General features: G+C 42.7%; 1 non-coding gene across 1 annotated transcript; it reads left to right on the top strand.

The window, feature by feature from the left end:
- The first annotated feature begins 2,394 nt into the window (after window positions 1–2,394).
- LOC114810901 lies at window positions 2,395–2,532 on the top strand. The gene has a single exon (XR_003758591.1). It is a non-coding gene; the product is annotated as a small nucleolar RNA SNORA7 (small nucleolar RNA).
- The last annotated feature ends 4,820 nt before the right edge of the window (window positions 2,533–7,352 follow it).

Raw genomic sequence — 7,352 nt, 5'->3', positions numbered from 1 at the left:
AAACTTGAGTCTCCACCCTCAACTCTCTCCCATGCCACTGCAGCCCAGCATGAGTGACTTTTGACTTGTAGCAGATTGACTTCCACTCGCTAACCACTGCCCAAGCTAGGAATGGAATGGATAAGCGTCTGCTTGACTCTCCTTCCAGTAGCCAAGACTGTAGACTACTGGAAACTCTCCAGGTGTGACACTGAGAGGGGAATCCCCATTTTACAGATGAGGTAATGGCCCAGTGAGGTGACTTCCCGAAGATCACACAGCAAACAAGTGGCAGAGCCAGGATTAGAACCCTGGTCCTTTTGATTCCCAGGCCCGAGCTCTAATCATGCTGCTTGGTTGTTTGATTAGAAAGACCAGTCTGGGAACACTCACCTTCTCCTGTGCCCTACAGATTTTTTCAGGCAAAGAGATAGGGTTAGGCTTCTTAGCCTGAGTTTTTGTGTCTCCAATCCAGGGAAGAAGCCCAGACTAGTGGATAGAGTACAGGACTGGAAGTCAGAAGGGTCTGGGTTCTAATACCGGCTCTGACACTTGTCTGTTATGTCATCTAGGGTTAGTCACTTAACTGCTCTGGGCCTGAGTTCCCTTATCTGTAAAATGAGGATTAAGACTGAAAAGCCCCATGAGGGACAGTGAGAGGATGTCCAACCTGATTAGCTTGTATCTACCCCAGGGCTTAGAAGAGTGCTTGACACATAGTCAGTGGTTAACAAATACCATTATTATTATTAGGTAAAAGCAGTACATTTGGTGACCCAAAGAAATGAAGGCCGTGTTCAAGAATGCCTACTTCCTCCCTGACAGTTCCCTACATACTGGGATAATTTGGCTCACTGCAGATTTAATTAAGCATCTTCTCATTTCTATTTGCTATTTTGACTAACCCATGGTTGTTTGTCAGACTCAAACTTCTCTTTTGAAAACAGGCTGGTGACATATTTCAAAGGTCAGTGTGAGCTTTATTAAATATATCACTGCTATTTATTGGACTCTTTCTTTGTCCAGAGCACTGTACTAAACACTTGATCCCTGCTCACGAGGAGCATTTAGTGCTTCAGCACTTAGTACAGCACCTGGCACATACTAAGCACTTAACAAATACCATTATGATTATTATTATTAGAGGGTGAGCAGGCATTAAAACAAATTAGACAGGGAAAATGGCAGGGTATATGTTTATGTAAGACTGTAAGCTCTTTGTAAGCTGGGTATCTGTCTACCAACTCTGTTATATTGCACTATCCCAACAACTTAGTACAGTGCTCTGGACAACATAAGCTCTCAATAAATACGATTACATAGGTGCTCAGAGCTGAGGAAGGGGTGACTGTTAAGTTCTTAAGGGGTACAGATCTGAGTGCATAGATGATCCAGAGGGGCGGCCCCATAGGAGAAATGATGGAAGGCCTCTTGAAGAAGATGTGATTTTAGCATGTCTTTGAAAGTGGGCAGAGTGGTTGTCTGTTTCAGTAGACAGATTTTCACACAACGGATAAGACATTCCAAGGAGGAACAACCTGAATAAACATAGCCTGGGTTCCTTTGTGATCAGACTCAAGGAGGGAGAATAATGTGAATGGAAGGATGATCACTCTGGAGACAAATGGCCTCAAAACCACTTGTTTTTGTAAAACAGTCAAGGCAGTGTCACTTGTCAGCTTACAGACTGATTAGCTATAAGGAAAGGGTATGAAGGCTAAACAATTTAGTCAGGAAATCAACAGAGAAATATTTTTCTGAGCCAAACTAGGTGGTCTGAAGATCACCCCAGTTTGCAGTCTTCATTCCTCTCAAAGGAAACTTTCTCTGTGTCTTGTTCTCATCTCTCCCCCCCTCAACCCCTTATTCATGTCCTCCTGCTGACTGTGTTTGCTGACTCAATCGTACTCTCAGAAATGTTTAGTGCTCTACGCAGAATAAGTGTACAATAAATACCATTCGCTGGAATTTCTTTTCCTTCCATGTTTGACAGCCAGAGCAATCTTCAGGGCCTCCAAGGAGGCAGGAGGCTTAATCAATCAATCAATTGGATTTTATCGAGCACTTTTTGCATGCAGAGCATTATACTGAGCAATTGAGAAGGTATAAAAGAATAAGTAGAAACAATCCCTGCCCTCAAGTATCTTACAATCTTCAATTTATAATCTTCCTACTTCACATACCTTAACTACTATTTAGCACTTTCAGGCCACCTAGGTCCCTAAGTTCTCCCACCTTCACAGGAACATTTATGTAAGTATCTTATATATTGCATATACTGTATTGATTCTTCTAATCTGTAATTTATTTGTGTGTATTTTTCCCCTTCTTGATTGTAAATACCTTGAGTGTACTGTGCCTCCTATTATCACTTCTGTCCTTTCCCAGGAGTTTAGTAGTTGTAAAAGTAGAAATCCCCTTTCAGGACCGTACCTGGAGACTTTCCAGTACTCTACCAGTCTCAGCTGTGAGAGGGAGAGTCAAGCAGAGGCATACCCCTTCCATTCCTAGCTTGGGCAGTGGCTAGCGAGTGGAAGGCAACCTGCTTCAAGTCAGAACTCCCCTGTGCTGGGCAGCAGGGACATGGGAGAGAGCTGAGGGCAGAGACTCACGGAGTTTACTGCACGGAGGGAGGCGATGGTAAACCACTTCCAGATTTTTACCGAGAAAACTCTATGGATCCACTACCAGAACGATTGCAAGATAGAGGTGGGGTGTTCGGGGGTGATATGTCTTGGAGTCACTGTGGGTCGGGGATGACTTGACAGCATAAGACAAGACAAAAAAAATAGTGGTAGTGATAGTAGTAGTAGATGAGAAGCAGCTTGGTCTAGTAGATAGACCACAGGTCTGGAAGTCAGAAGGTCATGGGTTCTAAATCTCGCTCCACCACTTATCTGCTATGTGATCTTGGGCAAGTCATTTCACCTCTCGGGGCCTCAGTTACCTCATCTGTAAAATGGGGATTAAGACTGTGAGCCCCACATGGGACAGGATTGTGTCAAATCTTATTTGCTTGTACCTTCTTTAGTGCTTAGAACAGTGCTTGGCACATAGTAAGTGCTTATCAAATACCATCATCATTATTATTATTGGGAAAGAATATATAGGTGAGAATTAGACATGGTGACTGACTATCAGGGGTGCTCATATCAAAAAATATAAAGGGAGTGAGTGGACTGGTGACAGACATGTAACGGATGATGAAACAAAGCACTAAGGTGACAATCAATCAATCATATTTATTAAGCCCTTACTTTGTGTAGAACACTGTAATAAGCAGTTGGGAGAGTACAGTGGTGGGAGAGCAGAATTTCTGGCTCCTCAGCTCAGAGTCCTCCTTCACAACTGTGCCCACAGTGCCAATACAGTGTCAATCGCCACGATCTTCCCAAGGTTTTGTGGAGACGACATTCCAGTGAGTCACTATGGGAAGACAGCAGGTTTCTGGAGTAATCACTTGGTAGTTTGGGAGAGGGCGAGGCCTGGAAAGCCTTCTTTATCAGCTTAGATTCATTCATTCAGTTGTATTTTTTGAGCACTTACTGTGTGCAGAGCACTGTACTAAGCACTTGAAAAGTGCAATTCTGCAGCAAAGAGAAGCAGTCCCTGCCCACAACGTGCTCACAGTCTAGAAGGGGGGAGATAGACATCAAAACAAGTAAACAGGCTTCAGTAGCATCAAATTAAATAAATGAAATTATTGATATGTATACATCAAAACAAGTAAATAGGCATTCATATAAATAAATAGAATTATAGATATGTACATATGTACACATAGATATATACACATAGATGTCTACATTTATACCCAGACTGAGCCTTCCCTTTCCCTCTGCCCCTCCTCCCCTCCCCATTGCCCCTACTCCCTTCCTCTGCTTTATCCCCTTCCCCTACCCACAACACTATTTTATTAATGATGTGTATATATCTATGATTCTGTTTATTTTGATGGTATTAATGCCTGTCTACTTGTTTTGTTGTATTGTCTGTCTCCCCTTTCTAGACTGTGAGCCTGTTGTTGGGTAAGGATTGTCTCTGTTGACAAATTGTACTTTCCAAGCGCTTAGTACAGTGTTCTGCACACAGTAAGTGCTCAGTAAATACAATTGAATGAATGAATGAATGAATACAAGTGCTGTGGGGTGGGGAGGAAGAGTAGAGCAGAGGGAGTGAGTTGGGGTGAAAGGGAGGGGAGGGGGAGCTGAGGAAAAGAGGAGCCTAATCAGGGAAGGTCTCATGGAGGAGGTGAGCCTTCAGTAGGGTTTTGAAGGGGGAAGAAGTATGATTGCTCGATCCTCGCGGCCCAGTGTGTACAGGGCATTTGGGGAGCTGGGGCCAAAGGAGTCATGATAGGAAAGCAGTAGTTACCAGTTGTTTTGCTCAGGTATCCGTTAGAGGGAGAGGCCAAAAGGGATGGGGGGAGGGGGAGGGGGCATGCCCTGCAGCAGCTGAGATCCTCTTGACCTTGTTTACCCAGGGCATGTCAGGAGCTGGGACCCTGAGAATTGTGATTGGAAAGTCAGCATTTACCTTATGTTTCACTTCCCAGACTGAGTTTCCCCTTTTCCCTCTGCTCCCTCTGTTGCCCCTCTACCCCCACTTCACCTTCCCTCAGCTAAGCCCCCTTTTCCCCCCTTTCCTTCTGCTTCTCCCCCTCTCCCTTCCCCTCCCCTCAGCGCTGTGCTCGTCCGCTCATTTGTATCTATTTTTTATTACCCTATTTTGTTAATGAGATGTTCTTCCCCTTGATTCTATTTATTGCTATTGTTTTTGTCTGTCTGTCTCCCCCGATTAGACTGTAAGCCCGTCAATGGACAGGGATTGTCTCTATCTGTTACCAAATTGTACATTCCGAGCGCTTAGTACAGTGCTCTGGACATAGTAAGTGCTCAATAAATACTACTGAATGAATGAACTTGACCATTTAGTACAGTGCTCTGCCCTCCGTGGGCACTCAATAGATAAGATTGATTGACTGATTGATTGATTAGGGGAACAGCCCCCCTCCCTTGGACTAACCCTCCTGAGAGAGAGAGAGAAGTAAGCTAACTGGTATTGCTCAAGAGATAGATGGTAAGGATTGAAGCTGTTGGAGCATTTCACAAATTCCACTTAATTGCTTCATTCCTGCAAATAGTGTGCTGCCATCATAGGCTTGATGTCCTTCTGACAGTTTTTGTTGTTGAGTTGTCCCACTTTCCCATTCTGCAGGATTAATCCTGTGTTCTTGTCATCAGGGACAACCTTTCTTCAAAATAATTTATAATAATATCCACAGACGGAACTCTCAGCTGTGAAACCATATTTTGCCCAATGGAACCTTGAAGAATAAGAGTTTATAAATCCCAAACCAAAGGTGTTAGTCATCCCAATCAATCAGTGGTATTTACTGAGTAATTACTGTTTGTAGAGCACTGTAATAAGCACTTGAGACAGAAAAATTGATAGACATGATCCCTTCTTTTAATGAGTTTACAATTTATTTGGAATCTTATAATATAGTTTTGACAGCAAAGGGAACAAGTATTTTAACTCCTTATTGTTTTCTCAAAAATTAGCACCCCCAAAGTAGTACTAATGCTAGTGGCATTTACTCAATACCTAGAGACTGTGACACTGTACTAGGCGGTTGTGGATTAACCATATTAATCCAAACATTTATCCAACCCCACCTCCGTTACTGCATCAATCTCCTTGCTAACCTCCCTGCCTTCTGTCTCTCCCCATTCCAGTCCATACTTTACGCTGCTGCCTGGATCATTTTTTGACAAAAACATTCAGGACATGGTTCCCCGCTCCTCAAGAACCTCCAGTGGTTGCCCACCCACCTCAATCGCCTTGCCCCCTCCTACCTTACCTCTCTGATTTCCTGATTTCCTACTCTAACCCAGCTCTCACACTTTGCTCAGCTAATGCCACCCTATTCACTATACCTCCGTCTCATTAATAAAACCAACAACCTCTCTCCCACATCCTGCAATTGGTCTGGAATGCTCTCCCTCTTCATATCTGCCAGAAGATCACTCTCCCCACCTTCAAAACCTTAGTACATCTCTTATGAGATGCCTCCCTTAACTAAGCTTTCATTTCCTCTTCCCCACTCCATCAGCCTTTCAGCACTTATACAAATATCCATAATTCATTTATTTATATTGATGCCTCTCTCCTCCTCTAGACTGGAAGCTCATGTGGGCAGAGAACGTGTCTACCAACTCTCTTGTACTCTCCCAAGAATTTAGTACAGCACTCTGTAATCATAAATGCTTAATAAACATGACTGAGTGACTGAATGATTGATTGGGAAGTACAATCAGAGCAAAAGGCACATTTCTAGCCTACCCACACAGATTGTTAATGAAATTAAGGGAAGAATTAATTTTTTAAAGGTGGAATCAAAATGATTCCTATGCAGGGACATCTCAAGAATAGAACATCGTTTTGGACTTTTAAATGTTTTTCACCATTAGCAGAACTTGGTTGGACTTCTGTTCCTTTTCCCTCCATATTTCTCACTTGCATGGAAAGTTGCCATTTCCCAAACATAGATTAGAACTGAGGAATCTGATGACAAAACCAAATCAGGATGTTGCTAACAGATCTCAATGCTTTCTGATTGCTGGGTTAAGAGCATGAGCCCCATGAGATCAACATGTATCTGCCCTGGTATTTAGAAGAGTGCTCTGCACATAGTAAGTGCTTAACAAGTACCATACTTATTATTCTTGTTATTAAGGATATACAAATGTTTACTGATGCTTTAAATTGGAAAATGCCCCAGGAAAAGTAAAATATTTTGACATTATCTCTTGTTATGACGTTTGAGTGTTCTTTCGGAAGCACACCAAGGTCGATAAAATCTCCTCAGTAAAACTTAATTGATTACGTACGTAAGGGTGCTGTGTATGTATTTGAAGAGATGTGGAGTTCCATTTGACCTCCTTGTCTCTTGTTCCTTTTGAAGCTTTTGCTTGATGATAGCACCTCTTTTCTTGTTAGCAGTAGATCATGGTTTTCAATCCTCAGCAGCTGACTCTCAGTTTTCAGCTGGATTGCAACAATGTCTGAGATTTTTATTTTGCCCTGTCTTTAAACCATTTCCTCTGTCCTCCTTGCTTTTGGTTTCCCAATTTCACTTCTCCATACTGCAGCTGCTTGGGCATTCTGCTGTCACTCATTTTCTTCACACGTCCCTTAGACTTTGAGCCTCATGTGGGATAGGGACTGTGTCTGACTTTATTTATATTAATGTCTCTCTCCCCTTCTAAACCTTAAGTTCATGTGGACAGGGAATTTGTTATATTAAACTCTCCTGAATACTTAGTACAGTGCTCTGTCCACAACAAGTGTTCAATTAATATCAAAGATTG

Source organism: Ornithorhynchus anatinus, chromosome 3, assembly GCF_004115215.2.
Source record: "Ornithorhynchus anatinus isolate Pmale09 chromosome 3, mOrnAna1.pri.v4, whole genome shotgun sequence".
Lineage (NCBI taxonomy): Eukaryota > Metazoa > Chordata > Mammalia > Monotremata > Ornithorhynchidae > Ornithorhynchus > Ornithorhynchus anatinus.
The sequence above is the reverse complement of the archived record's forward strand: the minus strand, read 5'-3'. Positions and strand labels throughout refer to the sequence as shown.